Here is a 25,893-nt window from a genome sequence, read left to right on the forward strand (position 1 = left end):
CAGACACTGTGCTAGTCATTTTATACACCTTGGCTCCATTTTTAACAATAACTCTATCGGATACAATCTCTTTATCATTATTCCCAAGTTATAGGTAAGAAAACTGAAGCTGAGAGAGAGGAACTAACTCATTCATTGGGTGACATATAACCCACTCATTCAATTGAACCAACTTTTTAAAGACTTAACCATGTGCAGATATTAAACTAGTCACTGTGGGAGAATTTAGAGATAAATTAGTAAAGAGCTGTACTCCCAGAGGGTAATAGTAACATATGACATAAGCCACAGACATTTGTAACAGTTACATAAGGGAGAAATAGAACTGATGTCAGAAGAAAGATTTAGCTACATTCCAGGGGAATACAGAGAAAGGAATGTGTTTTTACCATATTGAATGGATTAGGAGAGGACAGACAGGAAGGAGTTAGTTGAACTGAACCTCAAAAAAAAAAGAGCAGGTGCTGTGCACTGACATTGGGGTAAAAGGCCTTCCAGAATAAACAGAAGCCAAAACCTGAAAATCCCTAACCATGCATGGAACCAAACAGAAATCAGCTAGGAAGTCTGATCACTTACCAGTACATGGCCACAGAAAGGGACAGTGAGTATAAAACATTTGGTAAGTAAAGATCCAGTATGACTAATCCCATTAACGATCTGCTGTAAAGAAACCTCCGTTTTTGATTTTGTTAAAAGAAATAGAAAAATCACTAGAAAATTTGTAAACTTGGTGTCTCAACTAGAAGCTAAATGGAACTGACCCAGCCCACTGTGAACTTGTCTTCATGGGAGAAACTAGAGCATTTTCCTGGAAAGTCAATGGGGCTCATAGTTGTACTAGGTTGTTGATTCTGTGAATCCACGAATCTGAACATATTATGGGTCAAATCAGTCTCCTGGAAACAGGGTGTCTGCAAAAGGGGAGTCAAAAACAAGAACCCACATCACCACTTTAAAGAGGAGTGGTGATTTGTCTCCACTGAAGAAAAAATCAAGTAAAGAGATTGGATTTAAACCAGTGCTGTGCTGGTAAATGTTTAAACACTGGCTCTCTCTAAAAATATGTGTTTAGACATGCTTAAGTTTATTTTGAATTTTACTAATATAAAGGGAGCATACAATTTACAAGTAATGATAAAACATACAATACTCTGTTGCAAATTCCACTTAGCCCATTAATTCTCACAGAATGCTTTCATTGATTTTTTTTGCCAAATTCTTGTGTCTGTAGCCAACCTGTGGTTGCTATTAATGAATGAGCCTAATAGTTCCAACATAAACATGGTTGATATTTTTAGTTACTTAATGAGTAAAATGAAAGTGAAACAAGAAAGACCTGTCTTTGAACTTTACTCAGTCTTCAGTAACGTGAGTGACTTTGCTGAATCAAACAATAATTTTCAAATAATAAAAGACTATTTTTTCAATCTTATGCTATTCATGATATAATGGCTACAGACATGACACATTTTTAAGTTTAGTCTATAATATTAACATTTTCACCATTATTTTCTTAACAATCAACAGTATAATAAACCGAGTTCTGATGTGTAGAGTTTGCTTATTTCTGTGGTGTGAATATTCCCATATGGTTGGTTTCCAGCTACCAGTGAGATATCACTAAATGCAGAGTATGGAAAAGAGCCACAGCAGCAGACCCTAGATAGTGTTTCCACTGGTGTGGACTGAATGTTTATGTCCCCCTAAAATTCTTATGTGGAAGTCCTAACCCCCAATGTGATGCTATTTGGAGGTGGAGCCTTTGGGAGGTAATTAGGTTTAGATAATGTCATGAGGTGAGGCCCCCATGGTGGTCCAGAGAAGAGGAGAAAGACAAACCAGAGGTCACTCTTTTCCCATCATTTGAGGATAGAGCCACAGCTAGAAGACTGTCATCTACAAGCCAGGAAAACAGCTCTTACTAGGAATCGATCTGCCCAGCACCTTGATCTTAGACTTCCGAGCTTCCGGAACTGTGAGAAATAAACATCTCCTGTCTAAGCCACTAAGTCTGTGGTATTTTGTTAAAGCAGCCTGAGCAGACTAATATATCCAACATATAGATAATGTAAATAACCTCATGAAATGATTAATAGTAAAATGTAGTAAAATAATCAGGAAGTGATAAGTTTTAAGTATTTGTTTCTTCTATCTTTATTTTTATTTTGAAATAATTATGAACACATAAGAAGTTGTAAAATAGTACAAAGTCCCACATAGCCTTCACCCACCCAGTTTTCCCAGTGCTGACATCATATATAACTGTAGTACAATACCACAAACAGGACATTGAGACTGATACAGTACTGCTAGACTACAGACTTTAATCAGTTATCATTATTTTTATATACACTCATTTGAGATGTGAGTGTGTGGTGTGAAAGTTTATCTCATGTACAGATTTGTGTAACCATCAGCACTTCAGGGGACAGAAATGTCCCATCACTACAAAGGAACTCGGTTGTGCTTTCCGTTTATATTGTCACTGCTCCCTCCTTGCCCCTTGATAGCCATTAATCTGTTCTCCATCTCTATAGTTTTATTTTCAGAATGTTATAAAGATATAATCATACAGTCTGTAAACTCATGAGACTGACCTTTTTCACTAAGAATAATTCCCTGAAATGTTTATACACTGTTGTGTGTATCATTCCTTGTTTTTACTGAGTACTGTTCCATTCTATGGACGTCCCAGTTTGTTCAACCATTCACCCACTGATGGATGTTCGGGTTGTTCCAATGTTTCATTATTATGGATCTCTCAGCTACCATAAACATTCATTTATAAGTTTTTGTGTGAATATAATTTTTCATTTTTCTGGAATGAGTGTCCAAGAGTATAATTGTTGGGTCATATGATAAGTGCAAAAAACTTCCAAATTATTTTCCAAAGTACTGTATCATTTTACTTTCCCACCAGTGTGTGTGAGAGATTAAGCTTCTCTGCATTCTTGCCACTATTTAGTGTTATTGCTATCTTTTATTTAGCTAATAGATAAGTATTCATACCTCACTGTAATTTTAATTTGCATTACTTCATGGGAAATGATAGCGAATATCTTTTCACATGCTTATTTGTCACCCATATCACCTCTTTGGTGGAATGTCTCTGTATCTTCTGCCCACTTAGGAAATGGATTGTTTGTTTCTTTGCTCTTGAGTTTTGAGAGTTCTTTATCTTTTCTAGATGTAAGAACTTTGTCAGATATGTGGTTTGCACGTTTCTCCTCTCAGTCTGTAACTTGTCCTTTCGTCCTCTAAAAAGGTCTTTTGTAACAAAAAATTTTTAATTTTGATGAAGCTAAATGTATTGGTGTTTCCTTTAGTGGATCATGTCTTTTGTGTCATGTCTAAGAACATCTCACATAAATTTAGATCTGGAAGATTTTCTCTTGTGTTTTCTTATAAAAGTTTTAACATTTTACATTTTACATTTAAATCGATGATCTATAGTTTACATTAATTTTTTATATGGTGTGAGGTTTTAAGTCATTTCATTTTTTAGCGCATGGATGTCCAATTGTTCCAAAACCACTGTTAAAAAGACTATCCTTTTATTACTGAAATTTTCTTTTTCCTCATATAATTTATCTCATCATAAGCTTAATTTTTAATAATGGCTGTGCTTAACATCCAGCTCACAAACTCCCTGAAAATTTTTAAAAATCAGTTCTGGGTACCAGTACAGGCTAGCTCCAGCACACTGTTGGTTTAAACTGTGCTGTATTGTTTTGATTAGGGAGGAAATCAGTAATGGGGATGATTAAGAATGGTGCATGTGTGTAAACACTGAAATATGTAACGTAAAACATTATAAAAGCATCAGGGCCCAGAGATGGCATTAGCACCATCCTGTAGAAAATTAAAAGTCAGGTTTGAAACTCACACTTCATTAACTTTGGGGAGAGGGAGCAGGAATTTATGTAACTCATGCTATTAATATGAAATTTCTCAATTTATAGGTTTCTTTCAAACTAATGGGGTGCCCAGGAAGCTTGGTAGGACGATCATGGCCCCTGTGGCTCAATAAAGCTGGGTCTGAATTTTGGTCCTGACATTTATTTACCAGCTTTGAAGAAACACCCCATTGACCTTTAGTTTCCCACAGTGTTAAAATGGGGAGAGGAATCAAAAGCTGTGTTCACTAATCTAACGAATACTCGATGAGTTCTAGTCGATGTAGAAGGGATTGGGGATACAGTATGTGCAAAGTCATCATAATTTGGCCTTCTGGCATAAGGGACAAAAAGCAGGCAATATGATTTAAACAGACAAACAAAAAACCCAGCACAGTTCCTAGCACACAGAGGTTGCTAAGTGGTAGATTTTTTTTTCCCCTTAATTACAGATTTCAGTAAGATTAGGGTGACACAGGCAGAGGTCTGGAGACCTTATCTGAGAGCCTGACTACCTGTCATTTATGTTGCACATTATAATGCCCACTTTGTATATAAAGTTGAATCGGATGTACTTTATAGGTCCTCTTCTACTCTAAAAATTTGTGACCAGCATGTGTCAGGCAGGGATTTGTTTAATTTGTTTACACAGAAATTCAGATAAATTTAACAATCGGTGTTAGTCACTAGGTCAGATGCTGTATATATTTATATTTTTAATAACATTTCTACTATACTCCCTAGTTATTGTGTCTTTTTGTGAAATGGACTTAATTATGAAAAAGTACTTAGGGAGCTAGAATCCTGAAAAATGAGAAAACGAGATGACTGTTGAAGTGTTTATCAATTTTATTTTCAACTATTATACACATCGGGTTTTGTTTGGAAGTGAGTTATTGTTAATCAATTTTTTTTGTCATGAAGTCCATAAATCTACATTAAATAAACATCCAAACTTGTTAATGTCCTTCTGCTTTCCTGCTAGAGTTTCTGTATTTTCATTAGAATAATTCACTAAAGTCAATTTCAGATCTTTTTTTTTTTTTCTGGTTTTCTGCTAAGTCTTCTCTGACTTACGGAGCAACCAGAACCAGTGTCTACTGCCTAGGTAAGGGAAAGCTGAGACAGAAGCTGTGGAGGCATCTGAGCACTTACACTTCTTGGCTAATGTGCATTATTATTTTTTTATTTAGATATAATTGACATAAAACATTATACTAGTTTCAAGTACACAACATAATGATATATATATGTATGTGTGTGTGTGTGTGTGTGTGTGTGTGTGTAGTGAAATGATCACCACAATAAGTCTAGTTAACATTCATCACCATATGTTGTTAGAAATTTTATCTCGTGATAAAAACTTTTAGGATCCATTCTTTTAGCAACTTTCAAGTACACAATAGAGGATTGTTAACTATTGTCACCATGCTGTATATTACATCCCCATGGCTTATTTATTTTATAGCTGGAAGTTTGTACTTTAACCCCCTTCTCCTATTTCAATGAGGTGTTTTTTAAATATATGTTAGTGCATTTTATGGACATTTACTTGGTTTAGGTGTTGTGTACAGTTTTCTTCTGCTTTGTAGTTTTTTGGGGGCGGGGTGGGGGTAGGGATTTTTTACCATCCAAAATATTTTGATTCTCATTTTCCAAGGTCTTATAGTGTCTTTGTGGGAATGTTATCTGTTGTTTTAACTTTAAATTATCTTGTACTTTCCTAGACCAGGTGATTCTGTGTAGTCTGGGGTAAGGTTTGGGGGAGGTTCACTTGGTTTCTTAGCTCAAGAGCACTGTCTTGTGTTGATATAGTGGAGTATACTTTTTTAAAAATAGATGGTACCTCTGGCGGGTGAAGGATGCCTTCTAATTTTTTTCTGAAGGACCTTTAATCTCAAACACTCACTTCCTCCTTCTGCTCCACCACCTACACTCCAAGGACACCTCTCCTCTCCCAGAAAAGGTACCTCTGTGTTTGTGCACTATCAAGCCCTCTCCAGTTGCGTCCCTAGTGGTGGTGTTCTGATATATCAGGTTATAGACCTTTGTCAGTATTTATCCTGTCAGAATGTGACATTTTCTTACTGGGAATGGTTTTATCTATGCTCTGCCAGTTCAAGACCCTGCTGCCTCTTCTTTTTCCAGAGCATTCTCTACTCCACTCTCGGCTTCAACAAGGACTTCAGTGCTGGCTCTGCAGGTTCCAGATTTTTATTTCCCTTCCTCCGAGTAAATTAAGTTTTGTAGCATTCTCTGTCTCCTAGTTATGCTGTAGACAGGAGCTGTGGGTGGTTTTATTTGCTCTCAGTGTTGATCTCTACGGATTTTAGAGGGCACATGTAGAGAGATCCTATTTAGTTAATGTATAGAAACTTAAAACCTGCATTTATTTATTCTTATTTTCTTGGTGTTTTAATATAAATACAATTACGTATTTTGCATTTTTATATCTATCATGGCAGCCTAATATAATGTTTATACTTTACTATTTTTTTGTTATTTGTTTTTTACATTTAATTCTTTAATGCGTTCGGCTTGTTTATCTACTCCTGTTCTGGCTTATGGGCACAGTATAGTACATAAGGAATCATGGCCTAGTTTGCTTATAAATGGATAGATGCTTACACAAATGAAGAGCAAGCTAGGGCCTTGTCCAAAGGTGGTTGATGCATTTTGAAGCACAAAATGGACAGGGGCAGGGGAAGTATTGCTTGTAAATTTCTCACAGAAGTTGAATGCCAGACTCTTGGCCCTTGAGGTTCTCATTTCTGCTGAGTTTCTTGAGGACCAATTGCCTTCAAAGTTGGCTACTCATCAGATTTCTCAGAACAGTTTTATGGATTGTCACATTCTTAGTTGCTTTTTTATGTCCCCAATTCTTCATTAAGATTTAATCTTCTCATGAGCAACTACAACTTCCTCATCTCCAGGGCACCTAGCTAGAACCTTGCCCAAAGTAGGTTGTCAGGAACTATTCTATCACCTTTGAAAACGTCTACCTTGAGATCACAAGAGGTGTTACATTAAAAGCAGTTTATTTTTTCTTTGGAGACTAATAAGAAAAGAAAGACACCTGAACAGAAGTTAAATGTGGGAGAACTTGTGTGCTGTTTATCCTCTCTGAAGCCGACTGTGTAACATGCTAAGTCCTCTTCATTTTGTTCAGGAAGTGGTGAAAAAGCAAGGCTGCCTATACTGACCTTTTAAATATTTATTATATGGGGTATACCAACAACAGCCGCCCAAGTAACTGTCTGAGCATTGACCATAAAGCACTTTTAGAGGTACAAGATGATGAATTCAGTTAAGCATTTCTGTACTGCAAATTTAAAAAATGATCAGACCTTCATAAAGTTCTGTGAGTTATCCTGTTTACAGTTGTTATTCATAGTATACACGGAAGGAAGGAAGGAAGGAAGGAAGGGAATGAAGAAGGAAGGAAGGAAGGAAGGAAGGAAAAGGAAGGAAGAAGGAAGGAAGGAAGGAAGGAAGGAAGAAAGGAAGGAAGGAAGAAGAAATGAGAGACAGAGAGAGATGAGAGAGAGAAGAAAGGCATGAAAATTGATGATGTCGCCTCTCCTGTGATAAGATTTTCAATAGTTTTTTCCATTTGGGGATAAAGAACAAATTTATATAAGGCCTGTAGGATTCTCCATTGCCCACCCAGCCTGCTTTTCCAGCATCATCTGTCAATAAATTCTGCCCCCATACACCAACCACCACTGGCCTCATTTCATTTCTCAAACATTCTGTGCTTTCTTGCCACAAGAGGATGTTTGTTTATGCTGTCTCCCCACTCCCTGGCTCTTCCACACTCTGAATGTAGTCACCCACCCATTTCTCTTCCCCAGTTATTGATTGTATCTTTTCAGATCTCAGGTCAAATAGCACTTCTTCAAGATGATGATCTTCCTTTGAATGCGCTATCACACATTCTCACAGTAACTTGTACTTCTGGGATCATTCTTGCAGTTATACTTTTGTGACCATTACATCAGATAGTCGACTGATTTTAAAAAAAAATCATTATTTGGTATTCTCTGAAAATGGTGCTGAAAGAACTATACACAGTCTGAGAGACAGATGGAATAACTAAGAGGGAAAGTTGAAGAATTGAAGCAAACACGATAAAAAATTCCAAGCTACTTGCTGGTTATATCTGAAAGCAAAAGGTTCACTTCTAGTCACATCACTGTCACAAGAAGTTTAAAGACACAATAAAGGGAAGAGCCTGGGAAGGACAGCTTGGATGATCTCAGATCGAATGTCTAACAACTCATAGAAAGTGTAGAGACTTGCAGTGGAAAGTCAAGAGGACTTAAAGGAGATGTAATTATAGATCAAAAGCTCAATCGCTGTGTGTGATAATGTCGCCCACTTTCATTTTAACAAAGACCTGTTTATGCAATGCAGATCCTAGAGTGGAGGTCTAGAAAATTCAAAGCAAATTTATGAAGTGTTTTTTTTTTTTTTTAATCAATAGCTTCTCAGGGACCTAAACGCATATGGTAATGTTGAGTATTGAAATTGATATCTAAGGATAAAGCACTCTTACATCTGTGAATAAATTCTTCTCTCTCTCTCTCACGCATGCATGTTTAAGGAAAATATTAAAATGAAGTGTATAACACAGTAACACTGATGGAGTTAATTTGATCTTTTAAACCAAAATACTACATATTCACCTTGCATTTCTTACATTTTAGTCAGCTTCTTTTTTCTTTGTCTAAAAGAAACAAAACGATGACTGTTGTTTTCTACTCACTGGTGTAGTCTATTCACTCCAAAAGTGAAAGGAGATCTATAATTTCTTACTGTTTAACAGGGGCTTTGAGGGAATAGCTGAACATTGACTTTTTTATAGAGTTGTTTATGTTACACTTCATACTGGTATAGATAAAGATGGCACTAGCTTATCCAAACAGTTCTTGAAATATACTTCTTCCATCCTTTCAAGAATTTGTGCATAGGATTATTAGGAACATTTTTAGAAGCTCAAGTGGGAATAAAGAAAATAGTTGGTAGGATGACTGGGAACAGACAGAGCTAGAGACTAAGGTGATAGACTGTGGTAGCAGAGAGATATTACCCATTAACCTAGAACATGTCCAATTACTTATCACATTAAACAATGTGGCTAAAAGCTCAAATCATCATGCATTGTTTCCAGCTAGAAAATAAATCAAATTTAACATGACCAACCAATGCTTTGTTGATAATAGATTAAGGCCATACAGTGAATGCTCTGCATTTACAACCATTCCTATTAGAGTAGATACAGTTAGGCTACAAAACACTATGGAATCGTGCATAACCAAAGGCTTGAGTTGGTCTGAATGTCTTTGTCCTTGAGATGGGATAATAAATAAGACTAAGCAAGACAAGGACTAAGGAACAAATTCAGGACAGGCTAGAATTGAAGAGTTGGGTGTCTTAATTACAGGATAGCTTCATTTAGATGATCATCATGTAGAAGAATGGGTTAGGGATCTAATTCAGCAGGTAGGTCAAGACATTCAGGGGCATTCAAACTGCTTCTTAAAGCAGACAAATACTGTATGTGCTTTTCTCTCTATTTCCACATTTACCTCTGTGATAGACAAAATAAAAGCCCACAAAGATGTCCTAATAAATAGCCTACTCCTTGAAAACCTGTGAATATGTTACCTGAGAATTTCTTACCTTACCTTACCTAAAAGAGACTTTGCCAATGTGATTAAGGTTAGAAACCCTGAGATAGGGAGATTGTCTCATATTATCCAAATGAATCCAGCCTAATCATGTGAGTCTTTAAAAGGGGAGAACCTGTCCCAGCGGAAGTCAGAGTTGAAATGAGATGTGACTACAAAAGAATGGTGAGAGAGATGCAATGTTTCTGCTTCTGAAGATGGAGGTCAGGGACCATGAGCCAAAGAATGTATGTAGTCTCGAGAAGCTTGAAAAGGCAAGGGAATGGGTTCTTTTTAGAGCATCCAGGAGGGAACACAGCCCTGCAACTCCTCAGTTTTAGCCTAGTGATGCCTATGTCGGCCTTCTGAACCACAGAATGTAAAATAAATTGTGTTGTTTTACACTCCTGTGTTTGGACATGGATGTATGTTTGATCTACTGAGATAATCATATCATTGATTTTTCTTTTTTTATACTGTTGATAAGGTTAATTATATTAATTAATCTTTGAAATATTAAAGCGAGCTCGTATGCCTGAAATAAATCCCATTTGATCTGTGAGGTATGTGTGTGTGTGTGTGTGTGTGTGTGTGTGTGTGTGTGTGTGTGTGTGTGTGTGTTGCTGAATTGGTTTGCTAATATTTAATTCAGGATTTTTGTGTGTAAGAGCTGAATCTAGCAGCACACACACTACCACACACACTATGGTCATGAGTGAGATTGTTTGGTAATTTTCTCTAGTGTTTTTACGTACTGATGGGACTTATTCCTTTGCCTTAATATGCACCAAAACCAGACTGCTTTAATTACTGAAGCTTTATAGAACATTTCTAATAAAACTAGTTCCCCCCTGCTCTTATTTGCTTCTTGATGATTCTAGTTTAAAAAACTGAAAATCAGCTTATCTGATTACATTTTGGTATTTTTATTAGATTTCAATTCAAATGATAAACTAGAGAAAATTGACGTCTTTATGGTTTTGAATCTTCATATCAAAACATGTACTATGCCTTTTCATTTGTTGAAGTCTTGTTTTATATTTTTTACGCTTGTTTTAGAGGCTTTTCCCCCTTAACAGAAGCTTGTAAATTTTCTTGGTAAACATATTCATAGGTGTATTATTATTATCTGTTGTAAATAAAGTCTTGTATAAAGGCTATTGATTTCTGTATTAGTTTTATAAGCTGATACATTACTGCATTTCTTCATTGTTAGTATTGTTTTTAAAATATAAAATCTTATTATTCCTTCTCTTTTCCAATTTTTATACCTCTCATTTTTTCTCATAATAATTTTATGAGATTGTAAGTCTGGTAAATTGTTAAATCATAACGTTAATATTTGGTATTTTTCGCAAGGATATTTCTAATGTCTATCTATTAAGAATGACATTGCCTTTGGGACAGAGTTAGATATATCATCTCATGTTAAGCAACTAACTATTAATTACCTTTTTGTTGAGCGTTTATCAAGAATGGATTTGAATCTTTTAAATATTTTTCTGTGTCTATGAAGATTTCCATACTATTTTCCCTTTTGATCCATTAAAATGATAATTGTATCTATATATTTCCCCGTATTGAACTATTTTTGAATTCCTGAGATAAATTTCACTTGGTCATAATGATTTTTGATTCTGCAGGGCAAGAAAATTTAGAGTGACATTCTTTATAACATTCAAAAATTGGAAATAATATATAAGTTCATCAACAGAATAATAGACAAAGTGGAGTAATTTCATGAATGAAATATTATATATCGATGGAAGTTAAACTTTATAAATATATATGCCAAGGTGAATAAATCTCACAAATATAGAATTGCATCCCCCCCCTCAAAAAAAGCAAGACACTAAAGAATATATACTGTGTGATTTTATTTTTTTAAAGTTCAAAGTGGGCAAAACTAAACCATAGTGTTTAGGAATGAATACTTAGGTAATAAACATATGAAGAAAAATAAGTGATTGTCATAAAAATTAAGATAATAGTTACCTTTAAAGGAGAGAGGTGATTGGACAGAGTTACCTGAGGGGCTTCTAGGCTGCTGGTGATGTTTGAATTCCTGAACTAGGTAGTATGTGCATAGGAATGTGCTTTATAATAGTTTGCGGAGCTTTTTCTTTATAGTTATGTATTTATTTGTATGCAGTTTTTTCCATATGTGTGTATTGGATTATGAAAAGGTTTTTTTAAATTACTTACAAATAATTTATTTAATATTTTTATATCAATATTCAGAAATGAGATGTCTATAGTGTCCCCATGCTTTTATTCATTTTCAAAGTTTGGTATGATGATTTCATGAAAATAAATTGGAGATTTTCCTTCTTTGTCTGGGCTCTAAAAGTGTTGAGATCACTGTACAATGATCTGTTTTTTAAAGACTAAAATGTAAAGCTCAAAATTGTAAAAATACTAGAAGAAAATATAGGGGAAAATCTTCTTGATATGGTCTAGACAATTATTTTTTGGATATGATTACAAAAGCGCAGGCAACAAAAGCAAAAATAGACAAATGGGATTACATCAAACTAAAAGGTTTCTGAACAGCAAAGGGAAAAAAAATCAACAGAGTGAAGAAACAACCTACAGAATGAGAGAAAGTATTTATAAACCATACATATGAAAAGGAGTTAATATTCAAAATATATAAGGAACTCAAACAACTCAATAGCAAGAAAACAAATAACCCATTTAAAACATAGGCAAAGGACCTGAATAGACATTTCTCAAAATAAAACATACAAGTGGCCAATAGCTATATAAAAAGATGCTCAACATCATTAATCATCAGGGAAATGTAAATCAAAACCACAATGAGCTATCATCTCACATCTGTTAGAATGACTTATTTTCAAAGTCAAAAGATAACAAGTGTTGGTGAGAATGTGAAAAAGGAACCCTTGTACACTGTCAGTGGGAATGTAAATTGTTGTAACCACTATGGAAAACAGTATAGAAGTTATTAAAAATAGAACCAGCAATCTCACTTCTGGGTGGATATCCAACAGGAATGAAACCAGTATATCAAAGAAATATCTGCACTCCCACTTTTGTTGCAATATTATTTACAAGAGCCTAGACATGGAATCAACCAAGATGTCCATGGATGAATGGATGGATAAAGAAAATGTCATGCACACACACACACACACACACACACACACACACACACACACATACACAATAATAAATTAGTCTTTATAAAAAAGAAATTCTGTTATTTGCAACGACATGGATGATATTGGAGTACATTATGCTAAGTGAAATGAGCCAGGCACAGAAAGACAAATTCTGCATAATCTCACTTATATGTGAAATCTAAAAAAAAAAAAAAATTGAACTCATAGAAGCAAGAGTAGAATTGTGGTTACAGGGGGCTGAGGAGGTAGGGAAAATGTTGGTACAACAAAGTGTACAAAGTTGGAGTTGTTTAGGATGAATAAGTCTAAAGATCGAATGTGCAGCACCGTGATTATAGCTAATAATATTGTGTTGAATATTGGACATATGCTAAGAGAATAGATTTCTGGTGCTCTTATCACACATAAAAATGGTAACTATGTGAGAAGATACGTTATTAGCTTGACTGTAGTAATCATTTCACTGTATATACATGTATCAAATCATCATGTTGTATACCTTAAGTACATACATTTTTTAAAATAAAATATTTTTTTAAGAAAAAGAGAAAGAAATATATGTAGATTTCCATAGTGTTGGCTAATGGGTACAGAGTTTGTTTTTGGAGTAGTGAAAATGTTCTAAAGTCAATTATGATGATAAGTGCATAACTCTGTCAATATACTAAAATCCACTGAGTTGTACACTTGAAATGGGTGAAATGTATTGTATTTGAATTATATCTCAGTATAGCTGTTAAAAAATTAAAGTCCTCTTTCCTATAGTTTTTCTGCTTATTTATCCTTGTAAATATCCCTTTTAGGCTTTTACTCTGTCAATCTTGATACTATATTTTTTTTGGTACATATACAGTTTGTAACTGCATTGTGAATTGTATCTCTTAACAGTCTTTTTTTTTTTTTCATTTATTTCTTTTTTTTTTTTGCCTGGATAGGCAGGAAATATTGTCACTAAAGACATATTTTCCCTGAATTCTTCCATTTCTGTATGATTATTTATCTTTTTTCAGCCAGATGATCACTTCGTTGTGGAGGTTTTTTTACCTCTCAATTCATAGGAAAACATTCGTTCACAATTTTTATCTTCTCTATGGAAATATTTTACAAAGAGATGGACTTTGTTCAAAAATTCTACTCCTTTTTGCTTTTGTCCTAGATTATCTTTGTATCTTTGTATCGTTTCTTTTTTATTAATAGTCACTGAACAATTTTTGTTTTCGTAGACCAGGCATTTTATTGAGACAGGTCCAGGTTAGCATTCATACCTGTCTAGCACAGCTTCACAGTGCAAAGATTTCTTCCCCCTAGAGTTTCTACAAAGATACAATACCTCCTAGAAATGTACCTTGTCTGTCTGAATGTTCATTTGGCTTTGCTTCTTCTTTTTCATTGAACTCACTATGGTTCTATTGGCGGTAGAAATTGACCTTCTGTTTCTGCAAATACTTTTGCCAACAAAGGGTTCAGCATCTGCCTCTTCAAGGCACAACTCTCACTTTTTGGAAATGATTTTTTTGTGTGTGCCATTTCTTGAGATCTGCCAAGGCTGGGCTCCTACTACTGAGATCTTAAGATCTTCCCTCAGCCTCTTTCTACTTCCTCCCAGGAGAACTCAGTTGCTTTTAGAAATATTAAATTTTTAGAAATATTTTAGAAATATTAAAAACATAAGAATCTGTCTTGAACTTCTATTAAAAGTGAGTTTTTGTTGTGATTTTACCTGAAAATCCAGACACGTGAAGTTTAATCTCCCAGTATGTTCATTCCATCAGGTTGGAATGTGGACCTTCTCAGGCTTTTGCTATCTCTGTTGCTCATTTCAAAGTGGTTTAGTAGAAATACTCCGGAGGAATAATCCTAGTGCCTGCCCCAAGGCTCTGTGCAGACATACAGACTCTAAAAGAAGGCAACCTGTGCCTTCCCAGATTTATTCCTGCTTCCTCTCTCACCTAATCTTCTCAAAGAGACTCCTCATTTATACTATGAGGCAATGGAAAAGTGGATCACTGACAATTGGAAAATTCTTTTATGCACTAGCCTGTTCCTGGCAACAAATTAGACAGTACACTCAAACTGGGTGATTTGAGAATTCAGTAAAAGAACTACTAATTAACTCTGTGGGACTATGAACCCTCAACCAGGGTTTGAGGAGAGCAGTCAAGCAATAGTGCAGTATCTTGGGGTTTATAAATGGCAGGAAGCCTTTTACCATCTTTATGCCTGAAGGAGCCAAGCATGAGAGTAGAACAGGAACCCACAGAAGGCATTATATAGAGAGAGCTTCCTGAAAGAACTGTGGCTTTCAATAGAGAGATATAGACCCCATATGGAGGGAAAATTCTAACCTTTCTCCTCTCACTCTCAGCCTCTGCAGTCCTTCTCATTGGCCAAACCCAATTAAAAGCCAGATGGCAAATAGAGCCCACTGATTGATCCTTAAAGATTAGCCTCTCTGGACAAGGCAAGGAGAAAGGAGAGTGGGTCTGGAGGGCAGACAGTAGATACGCAGCACTCTATGGATCCACCAATTAACTAAACAAAATTCAAAACAAACTTTATTCTACAGCAAACATGTTGCAAAAACATGTTACAAGGTGATTCTAAAGAAAACATAAGTTTGAGGCCACAGGTCAATTAAAAGGTGAACATTAGTGCTCAGCACAGTTACTCATTATTATGTACAAATGAACAAATATCCAGATTTAAAAGCAAGGCATAGAATGGTTAAACACACACTCACTGAACATCATCTGAAAATCATCAAGCTTTTATTGCCGTTTTATCCTAAATCCCCCACTACTCGTCATTCAGTTTCCATAAACGGTTCTCTTCTTCCCAGCCTAATTTTAAACCCAGGTTTCTACCTCAGATGTCTTCTATGCTAGTTCTACTCTTTATTTTTGTTCATTTACTTTTCTATTTTTTTATTATGGTGACATTGGTTAACAGAATCCAGTAAGTTTCAGGTGTACAATTTAACAGTAAGGCATATAAAGAAGTGTATATATATATATATATATATATATAATATGTGTTATTGTGTAATATACATATATACACACATACACACACACACACATGCACACACACATATACATATATATATATACACATATATATATATTGCATTGTGTGTTCACCTCCCATAGTTAGATTTCTTTCTGTCACCACATATTTGACCCCCTTTATCCCATCTACCTCCCTCTTCCCCACTCCCCCACCTACCTTCTGTTAACCATTAGTCTACTGTCCATGTCCATGAGTCTCTGTTTGTTCTATTCGTTTGTTGCTTTTAGGTTTATAGTCCACATGTAAGTGATATCATGTGATTTTCACGTTTTTCTCTCTGGCTTACTTCACTTAGCATGATTAGCTCAAGGTCCACCAATGTTGTCGCAAATAGCAGTATTTCATCTCTTCTTATGGCTGAGTAATATTCCATTGTATATATGTACCACAGCTTCTTTATCTAATCGTCTATTGTAAGACACTTTGGTTGCTTCCATGCCCTGGCCACCGTGAATAGTGCTGCTATGAATGTTGGGATTCAAATATCTTTTCAGATATGGGTTTTCAAGTCTTTGGGGCAAATACCCAGTAGAGGGATTGCTGGATCATATAGTAGATCAATTCTTAGATATTTAGGGAACTTCCATACTGTTTTCCATAGTGGCTGTACCAATTCACAGTCCCACCAGCAATGTATGAGGGTTCCTATTTCTCCACATCTTCTCCAACATTTGTTATTGCTTGTCCTGTTGATTATAGCCATTCTAACAGGTGTGAGATGGTATCTCATTGTGGTTTTGATTTGCATTTCCCTAACAGCTAGTGATGTTGAACATCTTTTCATATGTTTGTTGGCCATTTGTATGTCTTCCTGGGAGAAGTGTCTGTTCAGGTCTTCTGCTTATTTTTTAATTGGATCTTTTGTTTTTTGTTGTTATCGAGTTGTATGAGTTATTTGCATGTTTTGGATATTAGGCCCTATCGGAGGCGTGGCTTGCAAATATCTTCTCCCATTAAGACGGTTGTCTCTTTACCTTGTTGACAGTTTTTTGCTGTGCAGAAGCTTTTTAGTTTGATGTAGTCCCATTCATTTATTTTTGTTTTTATTTCCCTTGCCTTTGAGGTCAAATTCATACAATCCTCTCTAAGTCCAAGGTCCATGAGTTTAGTTCCTATGTTCTCTTTGTTCATTTCTTTGACATCAGTTTTCACATCTTTTCTAATGAGAGTCCAAACTCTTTCTTCAGTTCAGCCCTGTCTCATGAACTCCCAGGCCATAGATTTAGTTGCCTAGTGGATGTTTTCACTTGGATGCTTTTCAGGCATCTTAAATTTACATGATAAAAACCTAACTCATTATCTTAAGTGTCCCAACACCCACCCCCCACTCCCGGGCATACATACCTGTGTCTGTTTCTGAATTCTCAAATGTATTTAACAGTCTATGGCTTCCTTAATTTTTGTTTTCTGACAAAAAATAGATAAATTACAGAAGCAATTTCTTTTTAGGCAGAGAAATAAGAAAATATTCAAAAGTTTTCATCGGCACTTTTTATAATGAAGAAGAAATCAGATATTTTTATAGTCTATATAGGAGTCAATCTTCCAAAAACACATCCCAAAAGTAATCCTCAACACCTCCTTCATTTCCTACACCCGCGTGGTCATAGTCTATGGTGAAGACATATAGCTCACGTCTTCTCTGCTTGGTACAATATCCCCAGTGCCTAGCATTGAAGTAAATATTTCTGGAACGAATGAATGACTCTGTCTTTCAACTCTACCTTCTAACTCTCTCTTCCTTCATCCTAGCTACTACCCTGACATAGATTCTCATCATCTTTTTCCTAGAGCACTGAAGAGCCTTCTGAGGGTCCTTCCTGCTTCCAAATAGTCCCCACCATCAATTCTTTTCTTCACTCCAGGCAATTACCTTTCCAAAGTGAAATTTTGGTCTCATCACCCTCTTTTTTAAATGATAAAATCAAGACCACCACTAGCTTTCCCTTGTTTGCTGGGCCCACAAATGGTTCCTGTGTGTTTGCCCAACAGTGTGCATTTGAATTCACATGTTTTTAGACAAGGCGTGCCCCATCTAGTTACCCAATGGCCCCTGAGCTACCTAACCCATTTGCTGCCTCTTACCCATAGGATAAAGTCTCAGCTCCTTAGCATGGAAATCAACTTGCCTTTCTAGCCTCATCTCTCCTTCCTTACCCATTCACTCACTTGGACTTGGAACCTCAGCCTTTCACAGTTCCCAAAAATGTTTTCTGTATGCGGTGCATGCTTCTCTCTGGGGAGTTCTTACTGATACTTTAAGAAACACCTCAAACATTACCCCTGCCGTGATGCCTTTGTGAACTCTCTAGTGTTAGTTGCTCCTTCCTCTATGATTTTGTAGTTATTTTGTCTATCTCTGCGCTGACGGTAATTACATTTTTACATTTCTGTTTGCTCAGCTACTTCACAGGCCTCAAAGACCTGAACAATACTACAGTTTTTCTCTGTGCAAAATTTGAAAAATAGTAAGGGCTCGATCAGTGTTTATTAAATTAATGGACACTTTATTAACCTAATTTATTGAGCATCCTTAGTACTCATTTAACAGTACCATGTCTCTTATGTCTCAGTGTTATGTTTCACTGAAGCTTTCTCTAATGAATTTTGAGAGAAATATGAAATGTTCAGATAGATGGGAGTTTAATTTCTGTTTATACTTTTCTTGTATTACTAGAAATAATAACTTTCCCTACAGAGGTGAATCTCTGAGATTGCTGTTTAAGGAAATTGTTATCATTGGAGAAATTTGCAAAGCTTGATTTTACCAGGCTCTACACCTTGTATCTAAGCAGTTAATTCTCTACTCTGTTCTGTTTAGCTTTCAGCTCTGGAAAATACTCATTGTTCACTCCCTTTGTGCAGATTTAGCCACTATCTGCTCTTTCTTTCAGTAATCTCTCCTAGTAAGGCCATATTTTTTTTTTTTTTTTTTTTTTTTTCAGCTGTGAATTTCTCTGCACTGGAGCCTCCTGACATAGAATCTATTTGAGGAAGATTTGGTTGAAAAGCACTTTTTTCTAAAGGTTTCCCCTTTTGCTTAGTATTGGAGGAAATTTTTTTAATATTAAACAAACTTGTTATAAACTAACATACACTGTGAAATATACATGTGACCACATGTTATTATAAATACATTTTTCTTATCAGAGAAGGCAACAGACAAATCAGCCACTCTCACAAGGTCATATTTCACAGAGGCAGCTGAATTCACCCACTATTGAATTATATTATGAAGCCAGGAATTTAGTATTGTCATCTATTTTGATTGACACCAAAAACCTTCTAGGACAGTAAATGTAAAGACGTTTAAAAAAATCACTTACAAAGTGTCTTGATGGCTCCTGCTAATGAGTTTTAAAATGTGGTACAACAACTTAATCAAATCAGACAGCTCCATAAAAGAATTAATTTGGTCTTTGGCTCTTTTTCCAAAATGACTTGTTTTTTACTCTGTAAGGTGAGAATTTTCCTGTGACTAAAACATTCATGACTAGATTCAAAATGACATGACCAGGGGTTGTTAACAGATTTCCCAAAGTTTCTCAGAGCTATTCGTATTGTGGCTTCCTGTTGAATGAGCTGCACGCCTTTCTTAAGATTTATTTTAATAAAAGAGAAAAAGAATGTGAACTACATGTATTAAAAACCATGAACACACACTTAGAACCCCTATTCTGGATAACTTGTACATGAAATTTTAGAAATTGAAATGACACTGAGATGCTACTTATGGGCCATCAACAGGAGGGGACTAAGGAATGCCCCATTCTATCTCAGATCACAGCAGTCATTTTTTTCAATGTCAAGAGAAACACACAGGACAATAATCAGCCAAAAGCAGGAAAGTCTCACTTTATTTTTTGCTAGCCATTCTTACTGACAGCTAATTTAGCTGCAGTTTTCAAATTATTATTTCTCTTTCTTTTCTCCCCAACCCCTAGCTTTTCTCTGCTTTCTCTCTCTCCTATATATAAATTCCTATATGTACTATTAAATTCCTATATATACTGTTTACCACCATCTCTATTTGACATTTATATATGTGTTTATTGGATATATGTTGATGTCATCAATGAGACTTGCTCCAAGAGGAAAGGGACCACGTCTCTTTTGGTTAACCATTTCATTCTCAGCAACTAGCAATGAGTCCAGGAGGAGTAGAATAAGTATATATTAAGCGAGTGGATAAATAGAAAAGAGAGACCACTAGGTTTTATTGTCTTTGAAAGTTCTGCTCTTAATAAATGTGCCCAATTGTGTTGCAAGGCTGTAGACACCTTTGTCATTTACAAAGAGCTTTCACAAACATGTCCTTATTATAAAGGTGACAGATATGATTGCCCCTACTCTATTTACAGACTGGACTGAGACAGGGAAAGGTTAAGCAACTTACACAAAGTTGCACAGCTAACTCCTGGCAAAACCAGACTTTGAATCCCTGTCTTCTAAGCCTGAACCAGGCCAGTGGGTATTCTCATACGAGGTGGCCTCTCCTACATATATGGGGACTTCTGTGTATCAGGGTATGTGGACTCTGTGCATAGGAAGCGGGGATCATGTCTTATCCCTCACTCAGTACAGATGTTGCGCCCACTCTGCACCAGACACTGCACAAAGCTTCCAGGTGGCAAACCTGGGTGAGATGGGGTCCTTGCCCTCGAAAACACTGATGATTTAATGCTAGCATAGTGTTTTGAACATGCAAATTTTCAACTTAGTTAAATTTCTTTCTGGTTGAAATTCTACCCTGCCCACAGTTACAGTATCATGCAGGTTAAATGGGAGAAAAAGCAAGGCATGGTGGCTTGAACATACATTAACAGCTATTGCTTCGGGTTTGAAAGAAGATTTTTAACCACTCTGCACATGTATTAGGGATCCTCACGATAGTACATATTTCCAGAGCTGAAGCCAGAAGGTTTAAATTTATGAAACAATGTTGGAACTTCTTTCAGCATGTACAGCTGGAACCAGGATGGCATTGTCAAGGAATTGTTCTGGAAAATATAGGCAGCAAATGCACCTTCCCTTTTCCATTTTTCCAGTGTTAGTGTCTCCAAAGACTGGTGAGTGAGAAAAGAACCTGCAAAGGTGTGAGATGGAAATCATATTACAACATTTGAGCAGGTGAGATCATCAGAGATGATGGGAAAGAAAATGGCACTTTAATGCATGAGAGTAATCTTCCAGGATTTGTACCAAGATGTGTTATATTTTAACAAGAAGAGTTCCCAGACGGGTCAATTTCAGGAATGTCACATGAGCCCCTGGAGAATAGGTGGTTGATGGGCTATCACACTCGAAGGTTGAATGTGCTGGGTAAAGCGAGCAGGGTGAGGTGAGGTCCTGAGAAGTGCAAATTACAAAACAAATTTATTTTTTTATTTGTTTCACAATACATGAATTTGAAACAAAAAGATAAAAATAATCCTGTAAGTGAATAGAAAATGAGGAAGTAAACTAAGAGATAAAAGTTTAGTTCTCACATGTAGGAGATACACAGAGTGTCTAGAATTTTGTGGAGACAATAACTCCTAGTTTCAAGAAAGGGTAGAAGAATACTCATGGAAGAGACACATGTGAACAGTGGTACATAAGCATGAAGATACATGACAAAGTTGTGAGGGGTCTAAAAGAAGTAGTTTTGCATGGAATATGGAACATGGCAACAACAGATTCAGCTAGCTCTGGCTCAAAACAACCTGAAAATCTTGTATAGAAGGTTTCCAACCAAGCAGTGCTATTTCTTGCCATATGGATTGAAGCTTTTCTAAGACTTTTATTATTTGATTTCTCTTAAACAGGATCCAGACAACTAAATTACCACTCATTGAATACTACAGTGGGTATCATATCAAGATTCAATCTGTTCTTTCATTTCTACCAAAGAAATAAAATTAGATACCTATAATACAGGTTACATTGAAGCTAACAATTTGGAGTTGTACCTACCACCATTACAGTAAAGGATTTCCCTTGCATTTTATATGAAACACTCTGTGAATGACATTTTAAAGGAAAAAATGTTTAGGACAATTGCATTGTGTAATTGAACAAAATCTATTCTTATTTCAGATCCAATGATGATCTGCAAGTACTATGAACGAGGAGATGAATTATATTCTGTGCCGAACAGAATGAAGGGTATTATTCACAGGAAAAGAAAATCTAGTTTCTTTTATATACCACTTACATGTTGGGCTTTTTTTTTCTCATTGTTAGAACTTAAATTTTTAAAGTTTAGAGTTTTAAAATTCTCCAGAGACTTTGAACCATCATTGAGTAATCCATCAAAAATCCAGAGGCATTAAAAGTTCTGTGACTAATATGTGTGAAATGTTTGAAGATGAAACTCTCTTTTGTAATTATACACTGCAGAATATGGAATAATTTCTGCTGTGTGAATTACCTACCTGAGGATACTATTTGGAAGTTCTATCTTGCATAAATAACAGTCAGTGTCTTATAGAAAAGCAGCAGTGTATTCACATCTGGAATGGAAATTATTTCGGAATCATTCTCATGAAATATTTTTTTCATTATTACTTAAATCTAGTGACTATGAAAGGGAAGTAAACTCACACAGCTGACTTTTTTTCAGACAGAGTGATTCAATTTATTCTTGTTCTAATATTGTAGGAAAATAAAAAGGTTAGAATTACCTTTTGGATTCAATATGGTATTTCCCCTTGATGCCTAAACAAATGGAAGACAGGCAGCTTTGCTAGCTTTGGGCTCCAGGTTAGTAAGGGAGTTCCCTTGTGTTTTATCTGAAATGTGGTTCTTTTCCATAATAATGAGGGATTTAGATCCTGAACTTAATCCTTCAAACAAAGCCAATGTTTTGTGACTTTTGCAGAGATTGCTTTGGTTCATAAAAAGGAAGAGACTTACTTTAATTCAGATCTAATGTATAAGTATGTTCTTGTAAATTATACACTAAAACAGTTCGGGAGACTGGAAGGTCTAGTACAAACCCACTTCTGTCTTGGAAATGGTGACTTAGTAGGTCCATGGTGGGGTTCAGGAATGTGTAGGGGATTTTTTTCATTGTTGTGGTAAAATTTATGTTACATAAAATTTGTTACTTTAGTCACTTTTTAATGTACAACTCAGTGGCATCAAGTACATTCGCATTATTGTGCAATCAACACAACTATCTACATCCAGAACTTTTTTGAAGTTCTATACCCGTTAAACAATAACTCTTCATTCTCCTTTTCCCCAGCCCCTGATAATCACTATTCTATTTTCTGTCTTCATGAATTTGACTCTTCTATGTACCACATATAAACGAAATCATGCTATCATACAGTATTTATCCTTTTGTATCTGGATTGCTTCATTTGGCACGTTTTCAAGTCTCATTCATGTTGTAGCATATCAGAATTTCATTCCTTTTTAAGGCTGAATATATTCCATTGTATGTATATACCACACTTTGTTTATCCATTCATCCGTCAATAGACATTTGGCAGTTTGCATCTTTTGGAAATTGAGAATAATGCTGCTATTGACTTTGCGGTACAAATATCTGTTCAAGTCTCTGCTTTCATTTCTTTTGGTTATATATCTGGAAGTGGAATTGCTGAATCATATGGTAATTCTATGTTGAATTTTTTGAGGAGCTGTGATAATGTAGGAATCTATAGTTTTTATCCAACACTGCAGGGGGTCCTGTAATCAGGTAATTTGGCCAACACTTATTTATCAGTTACACATTACTACAAAACAATCTGCCCTCCAAATTAATGGCTCAAGACAATATTCATTCATTCAGCTCGCAATTCTACTGGTTGGCTCTTCTAGACTAGGATAGATTTATCTGATCTCTGTTGATCTAGTTCATGCTTTTGTTGTCACTTTGCTGGTCAGCTGGGTGCCAGCTGGTCCCAGATGGCTTCAGTCATATGTATGGTGGTTGTTGCATTGTTGGCTGGGGCAATGAAGTGACTAGGCCTAGAATCTCTCATTGTCCAGCAGTGTAGCCTAGGCCTGTTCATGTGGTGGCAGGGTTCCAAGAAGAGCAAAAAGGCAAGCCCCAATGCACAAATGCTTTTTTTCAAGTCCTTGCTCACATTATGTCTACTTGTCCCATTGGCCAAAGCAAATCACCTGGCCAAGCCCGGAGTCAGTATAAAGGATACTACCAAAGGGTATGAATATCAAGAGGCAGAAAAAGAGCTGATATCATTACTGTTATCACATCACCACAACTTACCTGCTTAATTCAATTTTCTGATGAACTCAGGGTTATCTGAAAATTTTCTTCTGCCATCATAAATCAGTAAGTAAAACATAACGGTCTCTGAAGTTGCACGCGGGCCTCAAGAGCTATATTCTCCAGCTGCTCTAAAATAGTCTCCATTGTGTGTTCATTTATTCATTTAAGAAATACTTATTGTACATCTATTTGTTCCTGGAATTCTTCTAGGCCTTGGGAACAAAGCCATCAACAAAATAGTCCAGGTTCTTATTCTCTCAGGACTTACATTCTACTGTAGATGGAAAAGTTTTGGGAGTTAGAATAAATGTGTAAAAATTATATATAAAAAAAAAAGCCTAGAGAATATTCTTTATTTCTCATTTCTCTACCCCTTTGTGCTTTTATAAATATTAGAATATAAGAAAATAGTTTGGTTAATTAAAAGTTCCAGGTATTTAAATGCCAGAGAGCAGATGTAAAGCTCTATAAGAACATGAGGATTGACTTTTAACTTATAATCTTTATACAAGACGGATGGATTTGTTTCTCACCTCTTTTATGCTTTCTGCAAGGTTTTGTAGCTAAAACTTTTGGCCTCACTGCTGCCTGAGGGAGGGCAGCTGAACTTTACAGCTCAAAGGGCACTAAGGAGTCACATAGTGATGGATGGCTAGGACAGACATTTTCTTTGGAAATTTCTTTCTTTTTTTATTATTGTGTATGTTTAGTCCTGTGGGTATAGAGTGGAAGTCTATGTTTTTAAAATAACACTACTTTGTTGGAAAAGTTGACTGTTATAGACTAAAAATATCTTTCAGTACCTGCAGATGAGCTCAGCTTGATGCCCAACCAGTGGTTCGGAGATGCTGGGATACTCAGCACTAAGTACCTTTGCCAACTGAAACTCACTACATGAACAAGAGCTTTCTATAGGTAGCAACCAAGCTTCATGTTTCTGTGTAATCAAACATCTCAGTGAGAGAGAATTAAGAAATTGCACGTGGGAGAGTTCAAAGCATACACTTTAGAATCAGATAGATGTGTCAATTATTAGCTTTGACCTTGGGCAAATGACTTAACCTCTCTGAGTCTCAGTTTGTTTATCTACAAAATGGGATGCTAATACTGTCTACCTCATGAAATTTGGAAATATTAGCAGAAGGCATGTAGAGATCTTAGCACAGTACCTGTAGTAAGCACTTGACACAAATATCAGCTAAAGGATGTTATCTTAATAAATACAATTTTATCATCATAGACAGGTACCTCTGGCCTTGCTCTTGGTACCAGAATCTAAGCTACAGGGAAGATACTCTGTAAATCATCCTAGCACCATGTTAAACTGTGACAAAGACATTCAAGAAACTAAATTTTGCTGTTCATCCATAGCCAGTCAGGGATTCCTATTTAGGGTATTGCCCAGTATTTGAGCAATTTTTCTATGACTTGGAGTTGCCACAGAAACAACCCAAAACCAGTTTTCCCCAACAACGACGCAAACTAGCACTGCAAACACTAGCACCTTGCCTGGAATAACTCCAGGGTTGCTAGCAAGAAACTCCCTAAAATATCTCTTGGGAGGTTTTCCACCAGACTTTCTAGGAGAGCCCATTACCAAAATGTGAATTTATTCAATCATGTGTTTCCCCGTTTGGACTTAGCTGAAGGTAGCGGCTGACCTGGTGGGAGTTTCTTTGGGAGTCGACTGTGATGAATGGGAACCGGAGTTTTATGAGGTTAGAGGAGAAGGGAAAAAGAATTTTGGATCATAGGTACAGAAACTGTATTACCTGCATTTTCTGGAACAATCTGATTTCACCATAAACATGAGACACCAAGAAGAGAGTCAGATACTAACTTTGGGTTGCCAGGGGCATTGCTCTCTGGTGCTGGAGAGA

General features: G+C 36.0%; 2 long non-coding RNA genes across 2 annotated transcripts in view; both read left to right on the forward strand.

Annotated features, from left to right (window-relative positions):
- The first annotated feature begins 226 nt into the window (after positions 1-226).
- The window catches only part of LOC120583247 (uncharacterized), a 49,964-nt gene continuing 24,297 nt past the window's right edge, over positions 227-25,893 (forward strand). Inside the window, exon 1 of the long non-coding RNA XR_005647742.1 lies at positions 227-622. This is a non-coding gene — a long non-coding RNA (uncharacterized LOC120583247). The remainder of the gene's footprint in view (positions 623-25,893) is intronic.
- LOC120583246 (uncharacterized) lies at positions 20,838-22,115 on the forward strand. The gene is made up of 2 exons (XR_005647741.1): positions 20,838-20,916; positions 21,865-22,115. It is a non-coding gene; the product is annotated as an uncharacterized LOC120583246 (long non-coding RNA).

This window comes from Pteropus medius, unplaced genomic scaffold (genome assembly GCF_902729225.1).
Source record: "Pteropus medius unplaced genomic scaffold, Ma_sr-lr_union100, whole genome shotgun sequence".
Lineage (NCBI taxonomy): Eukaryota > Metazoa > Chordata > Mammalia > Chiroptera > Pteropodidae > Pteropus > Pteropus medius.